This window comes from Chanodichthys erythropterus, chromosome 7 (genome assembly GCF_024489055.1).
Source record: "Chanodichthys erythropterus isolate Z2021 chromosome 7, ASM2448905v1, whole genome shotgun sequence".
NCBI lineage: Eukaryota > Metazoa > Chordata > Actinopteri > Cypriniformes > Xenocyprididae > Chanodichthys > Chanodichthys erythropterus.
This window is the reverse complement of record NC_090227.1, coordinates 23,591,578-23,606,841: the sequence shown is the minus strand read 5'-3', so window position 1 is coordinate 23,606,841 and position 15,264 is coordinate 23,591,578.

The following is a 15,264-nucleotide window of genomic DNA, read 5'->3' as shown; positions in this document are numbered from 1 at the left end:
TACAATACAGTGGACAAAAGTCTATTCCTGGGTCCCAGGAGGATATAGTTATAACAATGAGATATATGTGTGAGAGAAAGAAGCAAAAAGGTCAAACAAAGTGAACTAAAACCCCAAATTTTGCTCATTTTTTCTTGGCAAAACTGATCTGAGGTTGTCACTCATTTTGATGTGGTGATGGATGGATGGATGGATGGATGGATGGATGGATGGATGGATGGATGGATGGATGGATGGATGGATGGATGGATGGATGGATGGATGGATGGATGGATGGATGGATGGATGGATGGAAAAACAAATGAGAACGATGGAGAATAAAACCCAAACAATGTTTCTAACCTTTTCTTCTTCATAATGACACAAAAAGAGCAATCAGCATTTATACTGAATTAGAGTAACTTAATTAGAGTCACATGGTCTTCACATAGAAAGGTCCTTGAAAGGTTATTGGCCCTTAATTTCACAAATTAACTGCAAATGCAGTGCCGAACACAGTATTAAACTTCAATTAAAATAGGTTTGAAAAGATTCTCCATTGTTGGTCATTTCTTCAGATCAGAGCAATAGAAAAAGAGTAAAAAAGAGAAAGAAAATGAGGCAAAGCAAAACACAGAGGGGTCATAATGGGAGGAATAAATGTAAAAGTGTCATTTGCACCTTGCTAACTTTTTCTCTACCTACTTTCGCCTCCATAAGCACTTGATTAGATCACACACCCTGTGGCCTTCGTTTCTCCACAGGAGGGAAGAAAATTACAGGGTATCCCTGGAGTGAGGTTTGGATTACTCCTGCCTATAAAAGCCTTCTACCTTCCCAGCACAATGGGATCAGGGAGCTGCTCGACCACGAGGTGTATAACCTAAAGACTCCAACTCCAGCTGCTTAAAGAAAGAGAGTCACTAAGAAATTATTTCACCGCCAAAAAGGCTCAGGCCGAGACAGAAAGATTGAGCTGATCGTGAAATTAATATAGGACAGGACCATCGATTATGACCCAATCTGTTTGATGTAAAATGTGTGCTCTTGGTTTGATAGATAATTCACAACAGTTTTAGGGTAAACAAATAATGAAAAACAACAGTGTCTGAGTGTTTTCAATTTGAAGTCATTTATTTTTTTTTTATAAAGTATAAGCCATCTGAACAAGGCTGTGGGGATTTATTGCTCAGCTCAAATCTAAATCAAATTACAAATCTTCTATCATTGCATATAAAGTGCAAAGCATCTTTCGACTCGTTCCCCCTGCTTTTTTCAGCAATCTTACTTTTTTCTTTACTGTAAAGAATATTTATTGATCACTACTTAACCTGTGGTATGTTTTCAGAAAACTTCCATACTATGCATGCCATAAATCAGCGGTATTGTTGGGGATAACCACCCTAGAGCAACCTGTGGTTCAGTGCTCATCAATCTCTACTTGTGGGAATTGAACCAGCAACCTTCCATTTTCTAGCCCTAAGATTTAACCACAAATTAAAAGTCTGATGTTATAAAAAACACTGGGAAAAAAACATAAAAAAAATGAAATGAAATGAAATGAAATTAAATTAAATTTTGGAGGTATAATTTTGGGTATGGTGCAGATTCTAAAGCATATCATGTACACACTGTAAAAAGAAATATGTCATATCTACACCACAAAATTTGGGCAACAGATTACAAGCTATATAATTTATTAAATTCAACAAATAGAACTGAGTTAAGCATTTAAAATGATGTAAAGCATTTAAAATGAGTTAAATTTAAGTAATATTTAAACAAAAAATATCTGAATAACAGACAGACATCAAAGATGAATTAAGAACTCTTTATATATTTTTTGAAGACACCTGATTATAACAAGCAGAATCACTGAAGGAAAGAGAAACACAAGAATTAACAAAGATTTAGATGTTTATTTTATTGAAAATGTTTGGTTACCATTACGTTGATCAGTATTTCATTTAGTTTGTCAGTTTGACTCTTTGCTTTTTATGTCAGTTTGTGTTTTTTGTCATGGTGTTTGCTAATTTAACACATTTTAAATGGTTGACTTTTAAGGAATTAATCTGATTAATTCTAACTCAATTCACATATGTTGAATTTAATTAATGATATTGCTTGTAATCTGTTGCCACAATTTTATTGAGTAGTGCTGTTACAAGGGATGACAACTATCCTGAAGCAAAAAAAAAAAAAAAATCTAAAAAACAAACAACAAAACTTCTAACTGCACAAGTGCACAAGTAACATACATAGAAAAAGCTTGTTTCTGGAATCACTACAGCATGTACGGTCTGCATACAGAGACACAAAGTTGTTCACTTAGGGTAATGCTCATGAGATTCCCTTAAAAACTCATTTATATGTATTCTCATTTGCAAGTATATAGCATACTGACAAACAAGAATGGGTCACAAGAAACCATACAGCCCTCCAGCCAATCAACTCACTGGAGAAAACAAAGAGGAAAAAATCAATCACAAGACATGTTGGGAAGGCCCCAGTTTCCATTCTAAAAAAAAATAAAATAATAATAATAATAATAATAATAAAATAAAAATTGGCAAGAGCTCCTCCCAGGGACCATGGGCCACAAACACAGTAGGAGAAAGAGGAAAAAGGGCCATTGAGTGTATGCTTATTTAAATGAGTGGAAGTGTAGTGGCAATGTTTGATGAGAGACTGGAGTTTCAAATAAGCTCCATTTCCAAATGTATACTTGCTCTTTTACTCGTTCTGTCCCTCTCACTACCTGGCTTCTTGAGAAGCAGCTCTAGGTAATTTAAATTAACTTCTTAAGGGCTTTGCAGTCTGTTTCTTACCTTTACTGAAAAGACCAGCTTAGACCAGGGTGAATTTCCATTATAGCCCAGACTGGTCTTGCAATCAGCATAGTCCGTGTAAGTGTCATGGCCATTTATGTGCTTATATTTTTGTAAATCAATTGGATTTTGAAAGAAGAAGAAGAAAACACTACATCACTTAACTAACAGGTCCTACCATAAAAAAAAGAAGAAGAAAAAAAAAACATTTTTAAAGTGTTTTCCCCCCCTTCCTGATCATGTCTTATCTCGCCTACAGACAGTGAGTCAGAACTCTCAAATAAGAACATTTTAGAAATGCTATATAAGATTTTGGAAAGCATCATATGACTACAGTACACTTTACAGTTCTTTATTGGCATCTACGGTTCCATGAAGAACCTTTGACATCCACAGAATCTTTCCACTGTCCAAAGGGTTCTTTATAGTGGGGGGGGGGGATTTTTAATAACAAAAAGAAAAATCTAAGAACTGTTGCCTGAAAGGTTTTTTGGGGAACCAAAAAAGATTCTTCTGTGGCATCACTGTGAACCCCCCTTGGAAACATTATTTTTAAGAGTGTACAAATGTGGTATTGAAACCCAGCAAAGACAGCAGAGACTGGATTTATCTAAAACTGTGTGATACCACAATAAACCAGCATGGAAAAAACACAGCATTGTCTATCTGCAACTGACCGTACAGCAGTCACTTTGAAATGGCAAAAATGTGTGGACACTTTGTAATCAATATTAACACCATAATATGCCAAATTGTTCCAAACTGTGCACCAGCTGACACTTTGGAGAGATGGAGAGGGGCCTGTGCTCCAAAGCATATACATTTGCTCACAAAAAGACCACTCTCTGAATAATATAGTCAACACTTTCATGCAGATTTTTTTTTTTTTTTTTACGTACTACTTTTTAATGAATACTTTTATTAATAAATGCAGTTGTTTTGAAAAATGTATCATTTCCACAAAAAAACATTACATTTTAAAATACCAACCTCAAAGTTGAGTGAGTGAGTGAGTGAGTGAGTGAGTGAGTGAGTGAGTGAGTGAGTGAGTGAGTGAGTGACGTGGCGTGTAGCCAAGTATGGTATCCCATACTCTGAATTTGTGCTCTGCATTTCACCCATCCAAGTGCACACACACATTGAACACTCACACATCAATTGGATTTTGAATGCAATTTATTTGGAATGTACACACCGAGAACACACACCCGGAGGAGTTGGAAGCTGTTTTTGCTGTGGAAACTGGGTAGCGATTAGGGGTTTGGTGCCTTGCTCAAGGGCACCTCAGTTGTGGGTTATTAAGGTGGAAGAGAGTTGTTCATTCACTCCACCTACATTTTCTGCTGGTACTGAGACTTGAACCCATGACCTTCAGGTTACAAGTCCAACTCTCTAACCATTAGGCCACAATTGGTCTATTTAAGGTCTCTTAATGAGTAGACAGGGAAAGGCTAAGGTACTTTGAAGCATACCACGCTACTGACATACTCTTATACCCATATATAAATGTTTTTCTGACTGTGTGCAATAAAGAATTTGTGACTCATTAACAACTATTGCAAGTTTCTCATGGCTTACTGCAAGTCTGTTATTATGGAGTTCTGAATTCTGAGCCCATTTTTCTCTAGTGCTTGTCATCATGCTTGTCAATTCAGTTCTGCTACACTACATTGTAAAAAAAGGTGCATACAAAATTTTCACTTTACTTTTTTTTCATCCTAAATCACTGTACTAGCACAGAAGCTCCCTTTGGTTCCTTTTAACTGCTTTCTTTCCCACTGATGGGGTTATGACTTCATTAAAACTGAACAAAGATCGTAAAAAGCAGACATACAAATTATGCTCCATTTAGTGCAGCTAAATGACTCTACATAAAAGCAAATCAGTGTTGTACTGCTGCTGGATCTACTGGAACATAAAGGCAGTTTCATTTGAACTAGAAGCGTCTTTGGATGGACATTAATTAACTAAGTAACAGACAATTATGTCACCAACGCTTAATAATTTGAATTTTCACAGTATGTATTGGATGTTTTAAATTACCACATTGAGGAGTTTAGAAAGAATATAATCTTGCATCTATGAGTCAGCCACTCTGAGATACTAATGCAAATTTATGATTTGAAACAAAATTGAACATCAGCGCAGAGAGATCCTTTGACAACTCAAAACACTGGAGCAAAATGACATGCTTGGTGTTGATGAAAAGCACATTTTGTCAGCCATCACGATCAGCCACTGGGAACATGGCATCACATTAGCACTTCTTAAAAAACAAATCAGTAAACTAGTCAGTAATTTACCAAGAGCTAAGATGCCCATAATGTGAGTGACAGTTTTAAAGCAAAACTGTCAGCATCCACAAAACAACTTGTAAAAATCATTTGAGTCAAGTGTAAATGTACACCTCCAAGGGGCGTTCACATTGACAGTGATTAAACTGTTGGAGATTGCATGTCATTGTGCTGTTGGTTGTTAGTAGGTGTTTCTACATGACTGCAGCATCCATCTGTATCAGCCTGTGGATGACAGTCTGCAATCCCATTGGTAGTCACCACCTAGCATTGCTATGCAGTTCCATATACTTAAACTCTGGACAACCGCTATAGAGTTATTGTTGCTATAGAGTTAGAACCGGTGAATGCGGTTTACAGGTTTCATAGAAAGAGAACGATTGAGCGTGTGTGAGCTGGCTGGCCCTGAGCCAAATCAGTCACGGTAAGAATACTAATGTTTGCGGACTAAATACCTCAATACGAGAGGCAACGCAAAACGAAAAGAAATGTGAAATAAAACGCCATGTTTTAATGAAAAGTGGTGGAAATAACGGATGATGGGCACAGAATGCTAACAAAACTCTTGAAACATTTACAATCACACTCCCACCACAGGTGTAGCTTGCAAACTCAAAATACATCAGTTATATACCTCTGTTTAAATAGATTTTTGTGTGTGGTGGTGGTGGTGTGGGTTTCAGGGATGTTTAGATAACTATAAATGTTGCATGATAAAACCATTTTGTGTGTGTGTGTGTGTTTATGTTGATTGTACAGGTCTGATATAAAGTATGTTTTTGCTCAGGTGGCCAAAATGTGTGCTCAACAGAGAAAAGTTTTGCTCAGCGGGAAAAAAACAATAGAGGGAACATTGGTCTTGGGTGTGGTGTGCAATAAACCAATCAGAGTGTCATCTCTTATTCCCTTTAAAAGCACAATGGGGGATTGCTAATTACATGGCAGAATATAGACACTCTCAACCTGACAAGTCAGTTTAAATACATGTGTGTATTGCCATGATTGGTCAAATAATTAGCCAATTTAATTCGTCATTACTGCAAATAGGTAATTCTAAAACATGCAATGACTACACTGTAAAAAAAAATCCCAGTAAAATTTACGGTAACTTTACCGTAAAGAATATGGTAGCAACGTTTTAGGTTTTACGGGACATTGCTTAGTTTACTGTTTATTTTACAGTTCAAAACTGTATAATTTAAAGGTTTATATTGTAAGAATTATGGTTCATAACTGTTTATTTTGTAACTGTAACACACTGTAAAAAAAAAAAAAAAAAAAAAAAAAAAAAAAAATGTTAAATTCACGGTAAAAAACTTATTTCATTAACTGATATAAATGTTTTAATATCAATAATTTATATTAATATTTAATATAAATAATTTACCAACCCACTGAAGTACTAATATCTGTTTTGTATCTTTGTAATACACTGACAACCACCAAACACAATGGTGATGAGAGTCACATGATGAATCAAAGTTCATCACTAAACACCATGGGTAACACACATGAAATAAAAAAAAATAAAAAAAATGCAATAAACATTAATTTAACAACATTAGATGTAACATAAAACCCTAATTTACATAACTGATTAGAAAAAAACTAAGAAGAAACAGTTATTTCAACAAAAATACATCAAATGTGAAGTGTCACACAGGGGCTTGTGGGAATGTCAATTTATGGTTTTTCACTGTAAAGGTAAAATTTTCACTTCCAAAAACGGTAAATTTAATGGTATTTTACCATAAAATAACTATTTTTCACGGTAGCATTTTTACAGTCTTTTACCGTTTAAAATCATGGTTCTTTTTTACAGTGTATCCATTATGACATGTAGGTACAATAAAAATCTTTTTACATGTAATCCTTTTATTTTTAATATTTGACATGTTTGTGTGCTGTGTGTGTAACAAGCAGAGTGTACGCACATTGTGCACCTGCCTATAGGCGCATATTAATAACGCACCCTTTAAATAACAAAACAAATATTGCGCCATTGACTTTAGACCAGGGGTTTGTTGGTCAATGGCAGTCATTTTCAGTTGCCTCAAAATAGCAACACTCCAACAATTTGCCTGAACACACCTCATTTTCAGACCAGCACACCCATGGGCGAACAGATGGGCTCGAGTGCATTTTCTATTTAAACAACGTGGGTGCTGGATGTGAAAATGATAACTGTGTTGGGCTGAAACTAGCAAAAAAACACTTGCGTCGTGCCTGGCGTCACATTGCGTCGGGTGTATAATAGGGCCCAATGTCTTATTGGTCGTCATGACAAACTATTTAATTAATAGTTAAACATAGTATTAAAAGGATGGCAATACCAGGAATCTTTGACATTGTGGGGACATTTTTTTGGTCCTCATGAAGAAAACAGCCTATAATCTGTCATGGAAGTATACTCGGGACACAGAGAATATAAATGAAAGAATGTTTACTGACAACAACAGTGGTGATTCAGGATATGAGGTGAGTAAGCAGAGCAATGATACTTCAGCAGAGATGATATTGATGTTGATACAGTCTTTATCTTACAGGTTTTGGAGCTTGTGGACGGACGGATGACAGATGGATAGCACACACCTCAGTTCATCAGGTAAGTAAGATACACACAAAGACTAGGGAGGAGACAGACACTGGAGTGGAGAACACACTGGTCAAACACTGGACAAACACTGGAGAAGTCCTCTTCATCAGAATGAGACCAGACACAGGTGTGCTATAAAGCCAGCTTGATGATGTGTCCTGATGTGGTGCAGATGTGCATGATTAGTACTCTGGAAAGGTGATGGTGAAGTGTGTGCAGGTGAAAGCCAGGGAGGTTGATGGGAGATGTAGTGTGGATATGGTGGATTTGTGACAAAATCATGCTATTTTTTTTTAAATCTAAAAATGAAGAAAGTTTTCCATGATGGGTGAGGTAAGGGGATAAAATATACAGTTTGTACAGTATAAAAATCATTATATCTATGGAAAGATCCCATAAAACATCCAACATCCAAAAAAGAAATCCAACGTGTGTGTGTGGTTTATTATTTGATATAGATATGTTTTATTAAGGGTGTATTAATCAGCAACCTAGCATTATTTATATATTATTATAGTATGTATTAATAATTTAATTAGCTTTCATTTTTATATTTTCAGTTTTCATTTTATATTTAAAATTTTAGTAATTTTGTTGTGCTTTTGTTATTTTTTTTTTGTTTTTTTTTAACATTTCTATTTAGATTCAATTTTAGTACTTTAACTTATTTTAAGTTAGTTGCCAAAGCAACATATCTTATTTTTAATAGCTTTAGTTAACAATAATAACACTGGTACACTGAAAAATTCACTCCCTAAAAATCCCCACGCTAAATTGCCATTTTAAAGGGGCTCTATGTAGGAATGACAAAATGTTGAAATAGGTACTGCAGTCCAAATTCAAAATACTGTTTGCCCCGCCCCCTCCTTCAAAGACGCGGGTGGACACGCAACAAGAGGGAGCGCAATTGACAATGAAAGCTGAGGAGACTTGCACACTCTAAGCTGATGAGTAAATTTATCTGTGTTTTAATATGCTGTCATTCATAGAGATTTTTAGATGGATGCAGATAAAGATTTTTAGATGGATGCAGAGGCTTTTTAGGTCAGGTAGAATCTGCGATTCTCTGACCCAGTTTGTTTGCTGGTTTCCATGGCTGCAATATGCTGTGTTTTCCGCCAACTGGCAACCTGTGATGTCGAAATACTATTGGATAAACTGCCAGCATGTGGTTTCGCACAGACCAAAACAAAGAAAGACATTCCGACATGAAACACACATTTCAAAGTAGAATATCTGGCTGTAGCATTGTTTTTCTGAGAAACAAGAAGGTGAACTTAGCATGTTTCCTAAACATCTGCAAACATATTGGGGTATTTTTATGCTTTATTAAAGTAAAAATCTTACATATAGCGCCTTTCAAAACCAGTGTCCATTAGCTGCTCACTGTATTACAAGAAATGTTTTCTTCAGTCTCTCAAGTGGACAGAAATGTAAGACAAGTGCATATTTTGTGATAAATGATAGATAAATCACACCAGAAGGACATCAGTCCTGACATATTACAGTATTATAGCATTAGTTTAATACAACATTGGATAGTTTTAATACATTTTCTTCATCTACTGCTGGAAAGACCCAATGATACCATTTTAAGAATCAAGCTGTGATCATTCGCGTTTAACATCCTTTTTTGTAGCCTTTCTAAACGTGTGAATATCTGTTTACCTGTGGATTTAAATGGAGAGTGTGATGTACACACAGAGACAATTTGTGAGAGCAAAGACCTGACAATGTCCCTAAACAGAGGGTCCCAAGGTTAGTCTACTTACAAGCGAAGGTTTGGACATTCCAAGTAATTTCGAGTGCTAACACAAGAGCTTACAGATGAGAGGCAAACAGGCAAGCACTTCGGGGCCAGGCGGTGTGGTTCGGTCCCCGGTGCGGTATCGATCGGTTGAAATCTCATCACTCTACCTTTTGAAGTAGTTAAGAGCAGCCTCGTCTGCCACAATTGGATGTGGGGATTGGATTTCTCCCAGGTCACCCGTGGTTATTTTTAGGGTGGTGAGAAAATCCCGTCTCCGCCACACTTGGCAGCACACACACACAAAAATACGCATTTCTGAAGGGAAAAATGCTTAATTGCACAAGATCCAGCTAGACATGTTGGATGTTTGCTACTGTGCTTTTCTGCAGATGCATAGTAGCCAGAATATTTATAACACATACACTTAGCTGCTAATTCACAAACACATGAATGAATCTACATACAAAACACAAACATCCAGTAATGAGAATTTATATTCTTCTAGTGGTTTGAGCTCAAATGTTAACTTCAATTTGACTTAGCCCTCAAAGCATTAGCAGTGAGGGAAGCTAAACTGCTGCCACACGTGTTGGAGTTCCTCATACTTCAACATCACAATCTTGGCTTTTCATTTCTGCTTGAATGGAAACCGCACTGCAGTTTGATGTTGCCACCTTGAATCCACATTTCACACAGTGCCTGCTGATCTGAGCCAATGACCAACGCCACCCTTACTGAGCTGTACGCTGCCTTCAATCTGTGAGCTCATTTAGCTTCCTATTTTTGTGGGAATTAAAAAAAACAACAAAAAAAACACTAATAACCTGCTGTTTACCAGTGTAAGGCATGTTTTGGTAGCCTGGCATTATTGTTTACAGTACGTAGGCATTAATAAGTAACATTTACAGGTACAAAAACATACTTTTTTGTATGTTTGGGTAGATGCTGAAATGTACATTATGAATGTACTGAGAGCATCTAAAATATAAGCATGAATGTATAATGACAGTTTTAGTTTTTGAGTCTAACGCCTCTCCTATCACTAAATCTAACACAAAAATATGTATAAAAAGCATAACAGGCATATGAGCGTAATCAATTAGTTGTACTTACCTTTAAATAAATCATTTGGTACAATGCACTTATTGTGCACATACATGTTTTTACATTGTACTTATCTTATAAAAAATACCTGCATGTAACTACATCTGTAATTACTTTCTGTAGTTACATTTATAATTACACTGTTGACCCATCCCTTACACCTTAACCCACCCTTAAACCTACCCATACCACCAAACCTGTCCTTACCCTCACCCGTATCCCACCTCAATACAGCAAATGTGTTTTGTTGATCTACCTGCAACAGTATCAGACCAGTAACCAACCAGCATTACCCATCTAAAACCAATTAAAACCATCAAGAAATTCAATCAATCACTTGAGATTGTAGATGCCTACAGTATGTAGGCAGTAGTAGGCAGCTCACTAGGTTTTAGAACAGAGCCAATGAGTGCGTTTACATGTACAAATCTATGATATCAGAAATTATCTCACTGAGCATACCTGTTTTGATGCAAATCAATAAACTGGCAATGCAAGGAAAATGTGTTTACAGTGAAGACTTCAAACGTGAGACTTCAAAATGCATTTCTCTCAAGTCTTGATCTCAGTACTGTTTCACAGTAAGTGAAATCGGGGTAATATGCAGAAATCCAGGTGTCAGTTGAGGTTTGCTTAAATCATTCACTTTTTTTCCAATTAAAAAACACTGTTTAAGCCCTTTATGTGACCTTAGTGTGTTTGCATGCATTACCTCACACCAATTACTGTATGCTAAAAAACCTTTTAAACATGTAAGGTCATGTAAACAGCTTTTATCTGGTAAAGGTGGTTTAAGCAAAATCCATTCTGGTACACTGTAAACCTGAATAAGCTGGCAAAACTCCAACAATGAGTAATCAGTTACATCGTTTTTTTTTTTTTTTTTTTTTTTTTTTTTTTTTTTATTATTATTATTATTTGAAGTTAGAAATGCAAAGTTTAAGTAAGCAGAACTGGCAGATTTCAGTTTTGTACATTTTAATTTCTCTTTTTATTTTTTTAGTAAGATAATTCATACATTTAGCTTAAAATGATCATATAATCTCAAGTGAAATATTTTTAGTAGTGGAAATGTAGTTAGGTATAACTAGATAATCCAACAAATGCTAATTGGTAACAATGCTTTGATAATATTAGCATAGTATAACAATTGCTGACAAAGTATGTAATACAAACATTTAACATATACCTATTATCAAACTAAGCTCACGCTCCACTCATTACCATAATCTCATGTAAATGAAGTTCCCTACATTCCCATACATTTTCTGGTTTTCACGAAGAGCTGATTTTTGATAGCATTTTATTGAACATGCAAACACATTTATTTTTCAGATTGTGAATGTGAATACACATCATTAATCCTACCATTTGAGAAAAGTCATAACCTGAAACAATCAGAAAATTGTGTGTTATGAGGAATAATAAATGTTATCACTGGATAATTGTGAATCTGACAATAAGCTGTAGTCAAATCATCAAAAATTGTGTTTTGCACAAAAATAGTTTGTCACTACCTGCTCATATTAACTCAGTGAGAGCTGAGATACTTTTCTAAATAAGGCTAGAGCATCCATAACAGTGCCCACTCACATAAGACCTTGACTGCAGTGTAATATGTGAATTCTTATGTTGCTTGGTTACTGTGGTCACAGTGCTAGGCAACCCCAGACTAGAGGTAAGTGGGTACAACAGCTAATGACAGATTCATGTTTAGTGATGGATACAGGTCTGAAGCAGCCAGGTAGACATATGACCAAACTATCCAAATCCATCCCTGCAAGAAAATCCAGTTCATGATGGTAGTAGGAACATGGCTCTTGCTGGTCCAAGCTAATGATTAGATGGTTGATCAGCTAACCATGTTCCACAAACATGCCTGTCCACCATGAGCTGGTATGATTATCTGGTGGCTGGTTTGTAGCCAATGACTATTAGACCAGCTAGAAGACAGTAAGCAATTTTCAGCTGGATCAAGGAGCTTAGTGTAACACGGCAACAGTTGTCAGTATAAAACTGTATTATATTACTCTGAATAGGTATAGGGCTAGATTCAACTCTTGGGAGGATAAAATTACATTTGGGCCAAATGGTATGAAGCAGCTAACAGCCAGCACATTTACTGCACATATAACAGAACAATAAATAAATAATAGAAGAAACAAGTTAATACTTTGCTGTATCATCCCAACACAACACTGCTAGAATGGGAAATATTTGATATTTAGTCCAGGTTGTGCCTAACGTGTCCGAGAAAGAAAAAAATAAATTAAGAAAGAAAAGAAAATGTCCAGAAGTCCTCCTGGTTCCTTCGCGAATTGGTGTGTAGTGTAAAATTAATGTATGTATAAGGCCTTTTAAAATAACAGCTTAGCTGTAATTGAAAATAATCCCTTGATGAAGACTGGTCCGAGTTGAATGTCAGCAGTAAGGCCTTCACAGTATCACAGGGTCTGGCTCACCATAGCTCACATAAGCGCACAGTTGATCATGTCACAGGACAGAATCAGGCAAAAACAACAACAACAACAAAAAACAGTCACAGTCAGCAGAAATAACTTTTCGATTGAAATCAATGTGAATTTGAATTCCATTTGAAACCCATGAACATACTCGTGCATACCAGCTACCAGTTTTCTTCACTTAATCTTTACATCTCTTTTAACCAGATCATACAGCGGCCCCTACAGGAAAACTATGGTACTGCATTGAACTTGTATAACACTGCATAAAACTCTAGGGGGTTACATCCTCCCCTCCTGAACCTGCATGTGTCTCTGCATGTAGTGCATCTATAAGAGTTCAGATGTATCAGGTGCTAATACTCTAACTTGAGGGAAAGTATCAGTTTCAAGGGCTCGTGTGAGAGCACGGTTTAGCATGACTAATGCCAAAGGATTTCCTAATGACTTGTAGTTCAGTCTATAAGGTTGTTCCCTATGTCATGTAGAATGGCTAAGCTCTGGCATCTCTTGAGCAGGTATGTCTTTATTTTCTAGATCATGCTCCACACTCACAGTTTCACTGTTTTTGTCTTCTTCTTCTCTTGCTTCATTCTCTTTTTGCTTAACAGGTGCAGCATTATGAACAATCAACTCCTGATTGGACTCATCATCATTTCCATCAGTGAAGTGAAGTTTAGAATCCAGTTCCTTGACAGGTTTCATGATCTTTTCCAGGGACTTCCCATGTAAGTTATCCTCTGTTAGGGTTTCTCTAGGTAAGTGATTCCTCTCCAAAGTTTGTCCAGGTAAGTGATTCCTCTCCAGGGTTTCTCCAGGTAAGTGATTCCTCTCCAAGTTTTCTCCAGGTAAGTGCAGATCTTCCTTACTTCCTGAAGGTTCAAACAGCCTTGCAGTAGGATTCATTGTAGTTCCAATTGTATCCTCAGTCATGGTTTTATTGTAAGGCACTTCTCGAATGATGGTTATGGTACGATATGATGTGTCTTGTGTAGTTTGAGGGAAATAACAATCCATCTCTGCATCATGGTCCTGGACTGGTTCTTGGACAATTTCATCTGGGTAATTCAATTCATTTGCTAACAATGTGTCTGTAGGACAAGAGATCTTCTCCTTCCTCTCCTCTCGGTCACTTTCATCCATGGGATTGGTGGAAGTCAAGAACCTAAAAGGCAAAAGCAAATCTAGATGAAGTGATTTTTCTGGACCATTCGTGGTAAGAGGCTTCACTACATAAACAGGAGATTCATTTATCTGTTTGACCACTTGATAAATTGTGTTGCTCCAGCGATCTTATGTTTGCCTCTTATTCCCAAATTTTTGACAAGGACATGGTCCCCAACATGCAAGGTGGACTCTCTCACCCTCAGATCGTACCTTTGTTTGTTACGAAGAGCCATCTTCTCACTGTGTTCAATATCAATCCGGTAACTCTCTTGTAAACTCTTTTGCAGCTTTTTTCACATACTCTGTGTGAGTGACTTTCCTCCCCCCTTCTGGTGTGATACCACAAGCCATGTCAATGGGAAGGCTTGGCTGTCTCCCAAACATTAACTGATAAGGAGAGAAACCAGTTTTTTTTTTTTTTTTTATTATTATTATTCGTGGTACAGTTATAGGCATGTACCAATGGTTGAACATGGTCACGCCATCTCACTTTGTCTTCTTCTTAGAGTGTACCAATCATTTGAAGAAGTGTGCTGTTAAACCTTTCTATGGGATTCACACACAGGTAGTAAGGTGTTGTTCAAGTCTTTTTTATCCCTAACAAGAGACAAAGATCCTTAATCACAGCAGACTCAAAGTCATGACCTTGGTCACTGTGCAAACGTTCTGGAATCCCGTTATGCACAAAGAAATGATTCCCCAAAGTTTTGGAAGAAGGTTTTGCTCTCTGATCAGCCATAGGGACTGCCACCGCGTATTTAGTAAAATGGTCCGTGATAAGTAGGATGTTCTTTGTACCATGGCCTGTCAGGGTTTTGCAGGAGTGAGGACCCAGGCGCAGAATGAGCAATAAAGGGATTTATTAACAACACTAAAGACAGCGCACAACAGGGAGAAATAGGTGTGAACCAGTCAAACAGCAGGGCAGGGCAGACGACACAACGACAGGCAGGGTTGATGACCACTGACACAGTCCAAGTTGGTGAAGACAGAACCAGAGGCTTGACGAGAGAGTGGACTGCTGTTAAGGTCCTTGCTGCCAGGCAGAGGAGTCAGTGGCCAGGAAACTCAGGATACTAGACAG